The sequence below is a fragment of the Magnolia sinica genome, chromosome 5, assembly GCF_029962835.1.
Source record: "Magnolia sinica isolate HGM2019 chromosome 5, MsV1, whole genome shotgun sequence".
In the NCBI taxonomy this organism is placed as follows: domain Eukaryota; kingdom Viridiplantae; phylum Streptophyta; class Magnoliopsida; order Magnoliales; family Magnoliaceae; genus Magnolia; species Magnolia sinica.
The window spans coordinates 78382001-78398968 of NC_080577.1; positions in this window are offsets into that span (position 1 = coordinate 78382001).

A 16968-nucleotide genomic window follows, 5' to 3' on the forward strand; every position below is an offset into this window, starting at 1 on the left:
CTTCATATTTGGATTTAATGTACATTGTGGTCGTCGGGAGGTCTCACATTATCATCTAGATAAATGTGGTGAGTATAAATCAAAGGGTAAATTCTTTTAAGGTCTGCAATCGACCATCCAAGGGCTCTCTTGTGCTCAATAAGAGTAGAAATGAGCATACTCTCCTGTTCTTGCTCGAGGTGGGAAGAAATCACCACTAAGTATGTCTCATCTTGACCTAAATAGACATATTTCAAATCAGAGGGCAAAGGTTTTAGGTCAAGCTTCGGTGCCTTGAGGTTAGATGATAGAGGTACTACATCAGTTTGGGATAATTCTTCAAATTGTGGCCTCCACCGATTAACTTCAATTACCGTCACGGTATCCCACATGGTCCCCATCTCCTTAATCATATCATCCTCAAAATCATGGGAGTAGGTTAAGCACGTCTCTAGAGGGCCAGAGGATAAGGTCAAAAGTGTTCTATCTTCCACGAAAAAGTCAATCATGTTAATGTCATGGAAATCGTCATCATCTTCTAACTGTTTGCCCGTATTGAAAAAGATATTCAACTCCAATGTCATATTTCTAAAAGACAAACTCATAACTCCATTCCAGCAATTAATGATTACATTTGATGTGGCAAGGAATGGGCGACCAAGAATGACCAGAATTTGAGTGCTCATGTCATTGATGGTTGAGTATCTAGGATAATAAAATCTATCAAGTAGTAGAATTTGTCAACCTAGGCCAACACATCCCCAATTATCCCTCTCGGTACATGAACTGAGCGATCAGCAAGTTGTAATGTGATTTGGGTGGGTTTCAATTCACCCAAACCTAGTTGTTCTTAGACCGAGTAAGGAATCAGATTTATGCTCGCTCCTAAGTCAAGAAGTGCGTGCTCAATCTGGGAGTTTCCAATTACACAAGTGATGGTTGGGCTACCGAGATCTTTGTATTTCTGTAGCACATCTTCCTTTAGGATGACACTCACTTTCTCAGTTAAAAAGATTTTCTTTTGAATATTTTGCTGTCTTTTGGTCATACATAAATCTTTTAGAAATTTGGGATATAAAGGTATTTATTTAACCACATCCAATAAAGGAATGTTGACCTTCACTTATTTCAACACCTCTAAAATGTCCTGAGAGTTAGAGAGAGATTTTGGTGCAATCAACCGTTAGGGGAATGGTGCAATCGGCTTGCCTTGAAGTTCTAGTTCTAACTCTTGTGGAGTGTTGCTAGGTCTATCTGTTTCATCTACTTCCGGGTCCTTAGGATTTTTAACCCTTACCGAAATAGATTTGTCAATTATCTTCCCACTCCTAAGAGTGGTGATTGTGTTAGCTTGCTCCATTTGATTTGAAGAGCTTGGATCACTTATTTTGTTATGCGTTTAGGATTGGGGAAAGGTTGGGCTGGAAGAATCCTTTTTTACCCAATTAAATTTTTTGTCTCATGCCCTTATATGGCCTTTGAAAGGTCTTGAAGGGTTTGTAATATACTTTGACTGATAAGCTCTTAGTTTTGAATAAGTTTCCAGACCGGATCCTCTTGAGGTTTCCCTTAATTCAAGAATTGGTTAGAGATTCCTTGAGGAGTAGTAATTTGTCCATTCCTCGAACTAAAGTTCGGATGATTTCTCCAACTAGGATTGTATGTATTAGAGATGGGTCCATAGTTGTTCGTGGCATTCGATTGCTCGTTCGGTGCCTCTTGAAAAATAGGTATCATTGGGCAATTTTTAGTTGTATGTATATTACAAGTACAAATACAGCAAACAACTTCCTTAGCCTTATCCTTCTTAAGTTTCATGGCCTCGACCATCTTTGCGAGACTGGCCACTTTAGCATCTATATCATCATCCTCTTTCAGCAAGTATATCCCACCTCTCTCCCTTGCTTGAGTAAGCTTAGATGTGGTGCTAGGTTTTGGGGTGATGTCTCATGATTGTGCAATTTTAACGAGTTTGTCAAAGTAATCCCACACCTCATCAACATTCTTGTTCATGAATTCCCCATCGCACATCGTCTCAACGAATTGGCACATAGAAGATGTTAGCCCATCATGGAAGAAAGTTGTTATGGGTCACGTCTCAAAACCATATTGTGGGCATGAATTGACGAGATTCTTGAACTGCTCCCAACATTGGAAGAATGTTTCTTCTTCCTGTTGGGCGAAGTTCATGATCGACTACCTGATGGTGTTCTTCTTGTGGTATGGAAAGAATTTTTTTATGAACTCCTTCATCATGTCATTCCATGTGCCAATAGATCACGGACATAGTGAGTGCAACCACGTCTTAGCTTTCTCTTTCAAGGAGAAAGGAAAGTGTTTCAGTCTGACTGTGTTCTCAAACACATTAGGAAAGTATAAAGTGGCTATAACCTCGTTAAACTCTTGCAAGTGCAAGTATGGACTTTCAGATTCAAGTCTAAGGAACTTTGGAAGGAGTTGGATCACTCCAGGCTTGATATCCATGTTTCCTGTGTTTCCTAGAAAAACCATACAAGAAGGTGTACTCACTCCCGCCGGTTGTAGATAATCTCATAAAGTACGAGGCGGGGTGCTTGATGCACCTCATTCTTATCCTGGACGTCCTCAACCCTAGTTTGTGGTTGTCTTCTTGGTTGATTGATTGGTTATTGGCAACCATAACCTCAATTAACTCTGAGGATCTTGAGTGGTGTCTAATCCTATGATGGATAGATAAACCCTCAACCAATCCTCCTTTGCTTAAAAGACGTTGAGTGTTGTCACGAACCCACTTGGGCTTGAAACACTCTCAGCCCTCGATTTCAGATTCCAACCTAAACCTAAAAGAAAGAAGGAAAATAGAAATCAAGAAATAGAAAGAGAGAGGGAATTAGAAGGAAGTTACCAATTAGAAGTTCCTAAATTAAGATCCTGCAAAACAAAAGAAAACAAGTCAATTTCTAGAACAAAAATTCTGAAATTAGAAAGTTTCTAAAAACAACAATAAAAAGATGACTTAGTTTCTAAAAATAATAATAAGAAAGCAGCCTAGTTTTTAAAAATGAAAAAGGAAAGTTTCTAAAAATAAAAAATAGAAAGTTTCTAAAACGAGGAAAAGTTAGTTTCTAAAATCAAATTGGGAAAGTTTCTAAACCTAAAATTAGAAAGTAGTTTTTAAAAACAGAAAAAGAAAATTTCTAAACCTAGAATTAGAATGCTAAGTTAGTTTCTAAAATAAAACAGAAAAAACCCTAATCCTAAAAATAGAAAATAGAAAACAAAAAAACCTTAATCTTAAACTAATTCCAAAACTAGCTAATCTTAGAAAAACACAATCGTTAGTTCCCAACAACGTCGCCAAAAAATTTGTTCACAACCCTAAGTGTAGGGTCGCGATGTAGTAATAATCTCAGTGAGACCAGGTCTAATCCACAGGGACTAAACTTATGTGTCTTCTGAGAGTAACTAGAAATAGAACTAGAAGATGTGAATCTAGATCTGAATTAATTGAGAAAGTAATTGTAATTAAAGTGATTAAAAACTAACAAATTCAAAGGTGGTACTAGGGTTTCTAAGGATCCACTTGTAGAGACCAGGGAGATTTATGTTTGATTCAAGGACACAACGGGAATAGAGTCTCATCTTATCCAATTGGAAGATATCTCAGTAAAACCAAATCTGAACTTCCATTGACATAATTCTCAATGGATGAGAGATGTGAGAACTGGAAGTGATACCATCAAAAAACCATGCCTCGGAGACATGGCAAACAACAGGATTAATTCCACAACTAATCATAAGAGAATTAGGAAGATTAGGTAGGATTTCATCACCCAGCCATGCCCATGGGACGATGGTGAACAACAGGATTTTCTAATTTCACAATCTTAACACATGAAAAGAACATACTCAAAGCTATCGTAGATCTATTGTAATTTAAGTCACAACAAACCATTAAAAACTGAAAGTATTTCTTAAATATCAAACTAGAATCAAAGATAGTTCAACTTAAACACCAATCAAAGTAATAGAAACATCCCATCACGCTATAAGCTTCACCTCTTAACCCTATCTAAGAGGTTTAGTCAAGCATAGACATGATTGAACTAAAATCTCTTAAGAAAAGTAAAAAAATAACTAAGGAAAAGGAAGAAAAAATCTTGACGATGGCTTCTCCATGCTTTTACTCCACTCCTCAAACCCTAGAAGATGCCTAGGGACCCCTATTTATAGTTTTGCAACTCAAACTTTCACACCAAGTTGGCAAAATCTGGAAACTGCCTCAAATTTCTGCAATTCATGTGCTGTCTGCGTAACCTTAGACTGGTCGAGGATGCCGAGAATTAAAGGATTTTTATCACTGGAGTTTGAGTCAAGGAATCTTCGACTGGTCGAGTGGGATCCTTCGACTGATTGAGAATGGGTTTAGACTAGTAGAATGATGTCAATTTTTAGGGTTCCTTTTCTTCACTTCAAGTATTCAATTCTCTTCATTCCTCACTTGGTTCTGTTGGATCTTTGGCATGTGAATTCTTCATTTTTAGTCTCATAAGATCCATCATTGGCTCTGGTGATCCTTAAGTGTTAAATCCATGCTTTTAGCATCTTTTTAATCCAAGCTCTTAAATTCGCCTTACAATACAAACATGATTAAAATAGAACATTAAACACTATCAGGTTCATAAAACCAAGTAATAAATGGGGTCCAATATGCAGTATTTGACCCTCAACACCTTTCCATCACTTTCCTTTTCTTTTCACTACCTCTTTTTGCATTACATGATTATTCTTTTACATTGCGGACAATGTAGATTTTTCACTTAGGGTTGGGGGATTAGGTAACATAATCAGTGTTTTCTCAGTTTTGAGCAAAATTTTTAAAAATTTTCAATGTTTCAAGTTGAAATCTGTTTAGGAATAGATGAATTGTGTACTTAAGAATGCTTTGATTATGATAAGATAGAGATTGAATCTTGAATTGCTAGAGTCTAATCATCTAAGTAACTTATCACCTAAGTTCTTACGCTCAATTGATTAAGAGGTAGTTTGAATATCATGTTAATTTAAATCACAAGACACATTAAATTCAATAATACCTTCTGTAAGACGCACTAGAATTTCTGATTGTTAGTATGTGAATCATTGATAGATGGTGAAATTGAGTCTGAAGAATTTTATCCACCTTAAAAGAAGAAAAGAACCAGTTAAAAAATAGAGATTAACAAAGAGGTTATGAAAAAGAATGAAAAGGATGAAAAGACTGGAAAGGAATGCAAAAATAAAAAGAATGAATAAAAATTGACCGTCGATATAAAATCAAAAACTGGAAAAAGATGGAAAGGGCGATAAGTTTGGAATCAGTACTTGAGTTTCAAACGGATCTTGAAGTGATGAGCATAGCTAACATGATGATTTTAATAGTATTCATATGGAAAGTAAATTGACTTTCACTAAGCACATTGAAAAACTTGATATATAAACTATGCTTTGATTTAGTGGATAAAGAACTTATTTGATTGGTTGCTTATGTGATTGGGTTCTATGTTTTTGAAATCTCACTTTCATATCTTAATTATACCCATTCATCCTTGAGTGCACAAAATATGGTTTTCTAAAAAAGATTTCTAACATTAAGCATTGAGATTTATTTTTCACATACTTTGCTCGGGACCAGCAAAATGCTGGTTGGGAATTGTGTTAAGGGTCAAATATTGCATATTGGACCCATTTATATCTTGGTTTTATGAACATGATACTGCTTAATGTCCTATTTTACTCATGTCTATGTTGCAGGGTGAATTTAAGAGCTTAGATTGAAAAGGATGCTAAAAGCATGGATTTAATGCTTAAGAATCACTAAAGCAAAGGTTAGATCTTAGAATACCAATAATGAAGAATTCACATGCCAAAGATCCAAGAAGACCAAGTGAGGAATGAAGAGAACTGAAGACTTGAAGTGAAGAAAATGACCCTAAAAATCTGCCTGCTTCGAGTATTTTAAGCCCTCTTTCGACCAGTCTTAAGGCCCCTGCTCGACTAGCCAAAGATTCCTCGACTCGAAGTACAACAACATGCACTTTTAATTTCACGTGATCCTCGACCAATCGAAGACTTTCCTCGACCAGTCAAAGGTGCCCTTGACCAGTCGAAGGTTTTCCTCGACTCGTCTAAGGTTACATGGACAACACACGGACTGCGTAAATTTGAGGCGGTTTCTAGATTTTTCTAACTCGGTGCCAAAGTTGGAGTTACAAAACTATAAATAGGAGTCCCTAGGATATTCCTAGGAATCTTTTAAGGTTTAAGGAGAGGAGCGAAAGGGTGGAGAAGCCGTCGCCAAGAGTTTATCTTCATCTTCCTTAGTTGTTTTTATGCTTTTCTTAAGAGACTTTGGTCCAATCATGTCTATAGTTAGCTAAACCTCTTAACTAGGGCTAAGAGGTGAAGCTTATAGTGTGATTGGGATGTTTGCTTTGTTTTGATTCATGTTTTGTTGAACTCTCTTTAATTCTAGTATGATTATTAAGGAATATTTTTAGTTTTTAATGGTTTGTTGTGACAAATTACAATGGATCTGCGATAGCTTGAAATATTTTCTTTTTAATTGAGATTGTGAAATTAGGAAATCCTGTTATTCACCATCATCCCTTGGGCAAGGTAGGATGATGGAATCTTTTCTAACCTTCACAATTCTCTTATGATTGGTTGTGGGATTAGTAAATCTTCTTGTTTGCCTTGTCTCCTGGGCATGGTTAGGTGATGGAATCACTTTCAAATCCTCACAATTCTCATCCATTAATGATTGACAACAGTGATCATCAAATTTATTCATTCTGAGTAAATTACATCCTTCTGATCCTTTAATTCTAGGTCAAAGTTCCTATTGACAAAAAAACAAGTACTAAATATATTCAAATATGAATTTGGTAGCATTCCAGCTCATATCATTCATATCTCCATCTGAGATGAGTTGTGTGGATCTTCCTTGCACTTCTTCCTTCATTAACATGATAAAGGAAATGCCAGGACCCTTTGAAATATTTGCAGTGACTTGGAAAGATCCTGAAAATCAACATATGGTTGCTTCATAAAGCACCGTGAGTTGCATGGCCGAGGAGTTGCGCAGGCCCGCGCAACTCATGAAGAGCAGCGCGGCCCAGCCTCCACTCTCTCTCGCTCTCTCTCCTCACCAATACCTATCAAAGGAACTAGTCTTCTGGAGATCTAATCCTCCAAATGAGGGGTTAGGGGGTTTATTTATAGGCTTTCGCACGTGTGGGTCCTCGAATCCTGAGCTATGGACCCCACTTCACATTCTTGATCCAACCATCCTTAATGGGAGTAGCACGGACCAGTGCACCCATAAAGAGTTGTGCGGTCCCACACAAATCCTACATCAGTGCAACTTCTCCCCTGCACAACTTGCAATCCGTGCAACTCACTTCTTTTACATTCTACTTCAATCTTCAATCTTCCTTCTCTGATTCTTTCCTTGACCAAATTTTATGCTCTAATAGATGCCCCCTTGTTTTGAGATTTGCCTACTCATCAGGTAAAGTGAAGGATCAAATAACCTGTCTTTAAAACTGAGTTGCACGGACCTACACAACTTCCCCTTCATTAGACCCACACAACTTCAACCGAACCCTAGATTGGCTATAAATACAGAACTTCAAACCATTTCTTCACTTCGAAATCTTTCTTCAGACCAAACCCATTTTCCGCTCAACTCGAAACCCGCGCTACTTGCAGACCCGCGCAACTTGAAATCCCGCGCAACTTGTCTACACTTGGTGCAATTTCAAGTGTTCTGAAATTCTACCCAATTTTCTTTTAGACTCTAAAATGCCTCTTTTCTCCTCAAAATCTTATATTCAATTCTAATAGTCTTCATTCCTTAATCATGAAACATTCTGAAGGTTCATCTTCAAGATGAGAGAATCCTTTAACTTCTTTAGCATTTGAACAACCCTCTTACCATACTTGGGATTGCGTAGAAATCAATGAAGAAGTTTTGGAGCTTCACTACCTCTCTACGGGTGAAACCATCACTATCCCTGTAAAATTACGACGCCATTGGTCAATTCTGCATAATGAACCATCCACCTATCAAAGCAGCCTTACTCTATAGACAATTGGATTATGAGGGAACTAAGGATTTTGGAAGTGAAAGAATCGCGCCAGAAGACTGGTATGATATATAAAATGTAATTTTTACATCCTTACCATAATCCTCATTAGCCCTTCCCAACTCATTTCTTTGAAACTGCCGAGCAATATTTCTTCAATGGTCATGTACCCTGGTGAACAAATGATTTTCTGGCTAAGGGTCTTCTATCTCCTCAAAATTTCTATAGTGCTTGGGTCCGGACCATTGTTCGAAAACATACTACCATTCTGGAACAGATTAACCTTCTCAATCCCTTCATAGCCACATTAGAACATTTCCATGGAGATGCAGCTATCTTCAGGGGTTTTCTCAATCACTGGTCCCCAATCAACAACTCATTTCATCTTCCTTTAGGTGAGATGAGCATTACTCTATGGGATCTTCTCTGTATAGCAAGTCTTCCCATCATGGGAAACATCTTTGATGCTTATATCCCTTCAAACGAAGAACTTTCTCTTGCTTCTACGGAAAATAACAAATCTAAGATTTCAAAGACTACACTTGAACTCTTCAGAGAACTAACCAACTTCCCATAGCCTGAACATATTACTTCCCTTGAATGGCTGGCTTAATTTTCTCAAAAACTACGGTATATTTCTTTGCTTTTGGTCTTTCCTTTTCAAGTCTTTCGAGTCTTCATCTCTCTTTTAAATAACCATATTATTTTGCTTTGACTGCTTTGCGGACCATAATCATCAGCACCTCAAGAACATTCGTGAAAACATTACGAGCACCATTAAATATAGTCGTTCTTGCGAATTAGCTGCTTTTTTAGCTTATTGGCTGAGTTTAGTAATATTTCTTGACCCGGAACAAATGGACGTCATCAGACCATCCCTCTTTGTAGTCACAGGTGTGATGGTGGAGGGACAGAGATATTCATTAGCTCCTCCAGTTCTTTGCTCCCTATATCACGCTTTTGGAGACATAGTTTCTGGCCCTGTAGATTCAGTGATTAAATCTTTTTCAGTTTGTTCTCCTTGGCATTTCTTTATAGGATGGTTAAGAGTATACTTCCCTTGGAACTTTGTTGATTCAAAAAGAGCATATTCAGATCCCCACTGGTTCCCTCTTCAGCATTATCAATTAAGGAGGATGATCGAGAAATCAAAAGGCTGGGTCACCTGAAAGATAGAAAATGGTGATCCTATCGACTTTCATCAATTTCTGTTCACTAGCCATCTAGAAGGCATAGAAGTTGTTGATGATGATGTTATCTCTTTTGGGGAACATTCATTCATTGTTTCTATTAGACTGGTGTAAGGCCCGTATCCTAGATCGTACCATTCCGTAGGCCCCCGTGATCATTCCTGTCGAATTACGGCAACCCGTGACCTATATATCTATGTCGACTCGACTCGAAACTTGTACCCTAGCGACTGTGCCGTCGCCACGGTTCCAACGCCACATCTCGCTCGCCGTTGTGATACCTAGGCCGAGAGTTGTGGGCCCATGTTTATTTCGAAGAAAACGTTGCGCGTTGCAAATCCCAAGAGAATCTCTACAACCCATCACATCAATCAATCAATCACAAGTCAAGTACACAACCCATCCCTCTCTTACACAAGCCTTACCTAAAGTCAACTCTCTCTCCCTCTCTCCACCCATCCCTCTCTCATCTAAAATTTAAGCAAGCCCATACCCTCCATGTCATTTTCTTACAACATCCATTCCTCCCATCCCATTTCTCTTACAATACCCTCTACTCTCTCATTCTCTCCCCCATTTCCCAACCTTCCATGAGAGAAAAGCTCAAAGGAGAAAAAAAATCAAGGCCCACTTCCTACCCCCTTAATCTCACCATCCAACCCTTCAAACTTCATCATCCACCCTCAAAAGAGTTAGCTTAGGAGCCAAGGATTCTAAGAAGCTAAAGAAGAAGGCCATAGGTGGGTGTTTTGTAGGATTAAGATTTCAATTTTTGTGATGGACCAAATGGGGCCTACTGATTGATGGTATGGATCCTATGTGGGACCCATCTCGATGTAAGCATGTACATGGAGGAGCTCATAGTGGCGGAGTTCCTCCCATCTCCACTGGTCTCTCTCTTTCTCTCTATCTCTCCCTCTTTCCCATTTTCATGGCCCACCTTAATGATGTATATGCCGCCCCATGCTGTCCATTTAACAGACTAATCACTATCCAAACCAGGGCCCACCTTGCTGTCCGCTACGGGGCAGGTCTGGTCGAAGAAAAACACAAATGTTGGCCTAATCCCAAGGCCGTGTGGACCCACCTCAATACATGTGCCTTATATCACACCGTCCATCCAGATGGTGGCCCCCAGCTATATAGCTATTATTCTCATCAGTAGCTCTGTGGGTTTATCAAGAGGAATGTGTTATGTCCATATTGTCTGTCCGTTTCTGGAAGTGTGGGGCCCACCCCACATGTGTTGTACGTGTGGGATGGGACCCACCTTAATATGTGTATTTCATCCCAGCCGTCCGTCCATTTTCAGGATGATGGGCCCACTACAGTGACGTCATCAAGCTGTATGGGCTGATCATGAGGTATGTTATGTCCAGACCACCCATCTATTTTGAACGTGGGGCCCACCCCATACGTGTGGCATGTGGGGGGGTGGGACCCACCTTGATGCTTGTATTTTTGTATCCCCACCGTCTAAAGACCTCTGGACGGTGCTGTGGGAGCCCACCTTAATGTATATGTTCTATATTCACATTGTCCATTTGGACAGTGCAGGTGTGGGGCGCACCACGATATATGTGTTTCTTCATGTCGTTCATCTATTGTTGTGGGGCCAGCCGTGACGAATGGATTTGATCCATACCGTCCCTCAGTGCACACTGTTGGACAGCCGACCAGTAAGTGTGGGACTCACCTTAATGTATCTATTACATCCAAACCATCCATCCGGATAGTGAACTCGTCTTAAGGCTTGAGACTAAAAATAAGACAGATCTATTTATCAAGTGGACCACACTGCAAAAACTGTGGGGATTGAACATCTACCATTGAAACCTTTTTGGGGTCATGGGAGTTTTGGATCAATATGAAATTTGTTTCCTCTTAATTTAGGTCTTTGTGATCCTATGAATAGTTTGGATGGAAAATCAACGTTATGGTGTGGTCCAAATGATCTTTAAATTATCATCTCCGCTGCCATTGTGATATGGTCCAGATGATCTTTAAATCATCATCTCCGCTGCCATTATGGTATGGTACAAATGATCTTTGAATATAATTCATATTCCTTTTAGGTAATACTCTAAAATGATCTTTAAAAATAGATGTATGCTGTAGATAGTTCACCTAGAACGGTGGGCTCAACTTGATGTATTTGAGGCCCAAACATGAGGCCCATTGTGATATGTAGGAGGCCCATTGTTGTGGCCCATGTATTGTGGCCCATTTAATGTATATGAGGCCCATATATTACAACCCATTTGATGTAGATGAGGTCCATGTATTGCGGCCCATTGAGATGTATTTGAGGCCCAGGTGTGAGGCCCATTGTAATGTATTTAATGCCAGATATCAGGGCCAATGTGATGTATATATGGCCCATATGATGAGCCCCATTATGATGTGTATGAGGCCTTTGTGTGTGAGGCTCAATGTGTAACGACCTTGGAATTTTTTTGTGCTAATCTTTCCTTAAGTAGTTTTTTTGGGGTAATTAGCGCTTTACTCGATTGCTTGTGACATCCGCATCAATCACTTTAAATTGTATCTGCATGGCTCTAAACGTGTAGATTAGTGAGCGCTACGTTACTCTGAAATCTGGGATCCATCGCAAAATCCAGTTGTTCGGGGGAATTTTTGGAAGATCTGGATCGGACCTGGATCGCGCGTCGAAAGTCCGATGGCGATGATCTTAGGCTGTTGTGGTCACCGAGTTGGGCTTGATCTTCACCTCGAAAATCAAGTCGATCTGATGTTCTGGGTCGATTTGCTTGAGCTCGGAGTGAAAAGTGTGAGAACGGTTGGAATTTATTAAGCTTTTATTGAAATCTGAGTCGTGTTGCTTGCGCGACGATTTTAAGCATTCTGACCGTTGGATTCTGACCCAATTTCACCCTCTGATTAGGATAGTTGGCCCAGGCATATCCTAGTGCTTGTGGACCTGATCGAGTTTTCGTGACCGTTGAATTGAGTGTGGTCCGCCACGGCTGATCTAAAGAGCCGGTCGGTATGAAAACTCAGCTTGACCTAGATCCATGGTCAAGGAGCTTAAGTCCGACCTTTCGTGGTTATAGGCCCACCAGAAGTGCTTCGTTGGATCAAGAAAGGCTTACTTTGGTTATAACCTAAGTATACCTTGACCCTGGGGTTATTTTCGTCAAGAATAGGCCTATTTATAGTCCTTAAACCCTAGCCCTCTTTTCCATACGATTTTCTCTAACCCTAGCTTGGAAAGAGAGTGGAAAAGAGAGAGAAAGTGAGAGAGATAAGTTGGTGAATCATCTTGGATTCTTCTTTGTTCTTCTTCATCTTCGAACCTTCACTTTGAATCGTTCTTCTGACGAATCTGAGTTCCTTTTGGGGTAAGTTAACCTAACCCTAACTTGTGTTAGAGCTTAGATTAGTCTTGGTGTTGTTGTATCTCATTTCTATCCTTATTTTAGGGTATTCTATCGCCATTGACGAAGACAACTCGTCTAAATCAGTTCGGTGTTCATTCTTTGCTTAAGGTGAGGACTTTAAGTGTATAGGTTATGGTTTTCAAGGCTTTCAATCCCAGTTAGTGATTTATTCTTGTTATGGATGAGATTTCACATGTCAAATGTTATGTTTACATTGCTTTCCTAATATGCATGTGCTATATTGAGATTTGTGTATTCTAGGTGTATTTATAAAGTACCGTATACGTATATATTATGCACTTATGTTTGCCATGATTATTTGTCATGTATGTATGCTAGATGCATGTATGACAACTCCTTGGTAAAAGGAATTGTCTAAATGCATGTATTTCAACATACGTCATGTATGTTGTTCCATGTATGCTAAGTGTTTGTAGAAATGCATGAATGATCTAAGTGTAACTTATTACACTTATTGTGGGCGTTGAGAAGTGATTCTCAATACTCCTATTGATGCGCATGATTTCCTTTATGTAAGTTACATTCCAAGTTATTTAAATTCAAGCATCTCCTATGCTTACATTTATGTTAAGTTGATATTCTTCAGATGAGTATGTACCATGATTTGAGTTGTTGTTCCATTACTGTTTTACATTCCATATGAATACCTGTAGTAGTGTAAGGTGTTTGAGACTATGCCTTAGTCCAGGAAATCTGTAATTGACCCTATGATTCGTGGTTGAGGCTGCTTTCACCACGTAGGACATAGTAGACGAACCCGAGCCGTATTAGAGTTGGCGGCAGTGGTTTGGCCACGCAGAGTGTTTGCGCACTCTATGTCGCTTAACTCAACGTGCGCTCGTGCTAGTCGAGTTCGTCAAGTAACCTGATTGTCCGTTGTATGTTAACCATGTGTGGACGCTACTGCTTGAATCTAGGATACCGAACTTACCAGTGAAATCCTATTAACTATGGTACTTGATCCGCCAAGACTCATGAGCCGGACATGGTGGTATGGGACACCGTGGCTGAGCTGTCGGCCTACGCTGGGGTGACGAGCCTCCCCGTAGTGACCAGTGAACAACTAAACTCGTGAGCCGATTATGGTGGTATGGGACACTATATTCGTGCTGTCGGCCTACATTGATTGGTGACGAGCCCTTTGTAGTGACCTCGAGCATACCTGGATACCGCAAGGAGGTGACGAGCCGAATTGTGGTAGTACGGGCATGAAAGGCGTGCATTGATTGGTGACGAGCCCTTTGCTACGACCTTAAATATATGATCGTATGAGATGTTTAGGATTGATGACCCTAGTATGGATCATTGTTTGGAGGGTGACATGAGGAAGGTATCTTAGCTTCCCAATCCTGCTGTATGAATTGGACTAATAACAACTCGGTAATCATATCCATGCACCGCATTTGCATGTGCTTTGTAGATGTGGCGCACTTTGAGGCGATGTCATGCGTAACGTAAGATGAAGACGCTAAGGGTGTACGCGTGAGGGCACGCATCATATTGCATTCATCCTTGCATTAACAAGAGTACTTAGGATTTATTTAATTGTTCTGCTTTATCATTACTGTTTGATTGAACTGATAACATGTTAACCAGTGCCTTATTATTCCACTGAGTTGATCACTCACTCCCACGTTTCTGGGGCGGTGTTACACACCCACCAGACTCTATCTTAGGCCCTGATGTTGCAGATGTGGATGCGACGTCTGAGGCAGAGCGGGAGCTGGATGACGACGAGGCTGCCTTCTCCTATATGCAGTTTTCAGACGGGTTCTAGCGAGCCTCGGTCTGTTGCGCGGGATCTCTGGGATTATATTTTGGGAACTGAAATGATGTAATTTATACTCGAATTTTGTTACATAACACTTTCAAACGATCTGGCTTGTATATGTAATTCAGGAATTTACACTTGTACACATATTTTGCTATAAGTCTTCCGCTTGCTTTATTCACTTGTCCCTGAATCATATCTGTGTTTTGGCTTAATCTATTCCATGTTTTATGCACTAATACAGTCAACATACATTCATCATTAAATATGTTGCATAAGTGATATTTTGAAACTTGGGAGCTGAGTTATGCACGACCCCCGAATTTCAGGGCGTTACACAATGGGATGTGTATTGGGCCCTTATGTGAGGCCATGGGCCCACTATATGTTAGGTTTTATATGGGCCACTCCTTGGTAGCGATGCTGGTTAAATGTCCACATTGACGGGCAATGATGGTTAAATGTCCACATTGTGACCTTCCCTTAGGCCTTGTTAGGCCCATTCTCATCATTCTCTAAGTGGGTTAACCCAAATCATTGGGCCCTATTGATGTTGCATGGCTATCATCACCATAGACGGATGGCTCCTTGTTATCGAATTTAGTATATCCACGGCCGAGGGCCAATCTTTATACTTTGGTTCAGATCAGTTGTTCATTAATGGACCCCGCCTTGCATATAGGCTGATTATCGAGGTCGATTATCGATACCGGTTATCGATACCGATTATGAGTATTTGACAGCATAGCATCATGATACATACCCATATGCATCATCTGCATGTTTGTTATGAGATATGGTTGACCATTGCATATGTCATAGGGCAGGTTGTTTATGGGACTCCCTAATAGGCAGAGTCGTCTCATATGAGTGTACGGTATGCGTAGGATTGATGCATGATTTGACTATGTGACTCATACATCTTGTATTGTGCGTTGTGATTGTTATATGCCCTAGTGACATCAGGGCCATAGTCTCCACAGGCATTTCGTGGAGGGCAGGATTGGACACCGAAAATCTTCTCCTTACATGGGGTGCGATAGATGTCCCTACATGAAAGTCCCTAAACCTGATGGTACTGGAAGACGCTCCAACGTTAAGACCAAGTGAATACATGAGCGTACGAGGGCCGAATACTAGGTGGTCATTGTTAATTGGAAGGGGGTGTGGCCTTACCTACCCGAGGGTAGGGATAATTACTAGGCTAAGTATGACCAGCTTGTAAATGAGTCCACTATTGACGTGCCGAATAGGTATTGGCACGCTATTGTCCAGGCGGATAGTGAGATTTCTTACACTCACTTGAACTGCATGCATGGGGAAGGGGCATGCCATTTGGAGTGTACTAAACCCCGGTGATTATCCAAAGTGAAAACTGTACTGATATTTGATGCTCTAGTGATGAGTTGCATTGATATGTGGATTTGGATGAGGATTGGTATGCTTGAGTTGCATCTCGCATCGTATGGCCGACATCATTCACGCCTTGCATCGCATGGCCTTGATATGGCCGATAGCATTCATATCTTGCATCGCATAGCCTTGGCACGGCTGATAGTACTCATGGATTCACCAGCATATTCCGCATTACTCTGATATTACATTCTGAGCACACTTGTATTGCGCACACACTCTCACCACCCTCTAAGCTTTTCGTAAGCATATACACGACCATTATGTGCAGGTGATGCTAGGACGCCGCAGCAGCATTGAGATTCGAGCGTGCAATGGACTTTTGGAGCTTCTAATTTCAATTTTGTTATTATATTTTATTTTATGCATTGTACCTTAAAGTTTTTTATCATAACGGATTTTGTGATGGTGTCTTGGTTATTGTTCATGGATTATGCTTGTTGCGAAATAAATTCATGCTGAAAAGTCCTCCTTGTAGGATCCTAGGATCGAAACCTGGTATATGGGTGCCAAGAGCTAAGAATGGGGTACTATGGAGGCTGTCAGGCTGGATTCGGCGATTGGGAATTTTGTAAGCCCAGTTTTTGAGTTTGGGGCATGACAGAAGTTGATATCAGATCATAACTTGGGAATAACCGAGAACAACATCACATGTCTGTTATGAGCTTAGGATAATTAGGTCCTAAGTGTGTAACTTTCTAGTTTAGTTCACTAATGTGCATGCCTTCAAGAGTTCTCAAGGTTGATAGACGCCTTTGTTCTTCCCTATAGGGCATGCCGCCTAGGAAAGCGACCCAAGTGACTCCCGCTTCACCACCTACGACTTCTACTTTACCACTGACGACTCCTACTCCACCACCAGAGATCACTGCTCCCCGGCCTAAGGATGTCGCTCCTCCACTTGAGACCAGTGCGGATCCGACCATACCCGTGAGTGCCTCCCAGTTATAGTAGATGTTACAGACTATGACGACCACTCTTCAGCTGTAGGGCAGGCACCCCGTTGTTTCGCCAGCCCAGGTAGAGCAGGAGCACGTGAGTGCCCTTCTTTAGGAGTTCTGACAGCTCGATTCCCCGCGTTTATA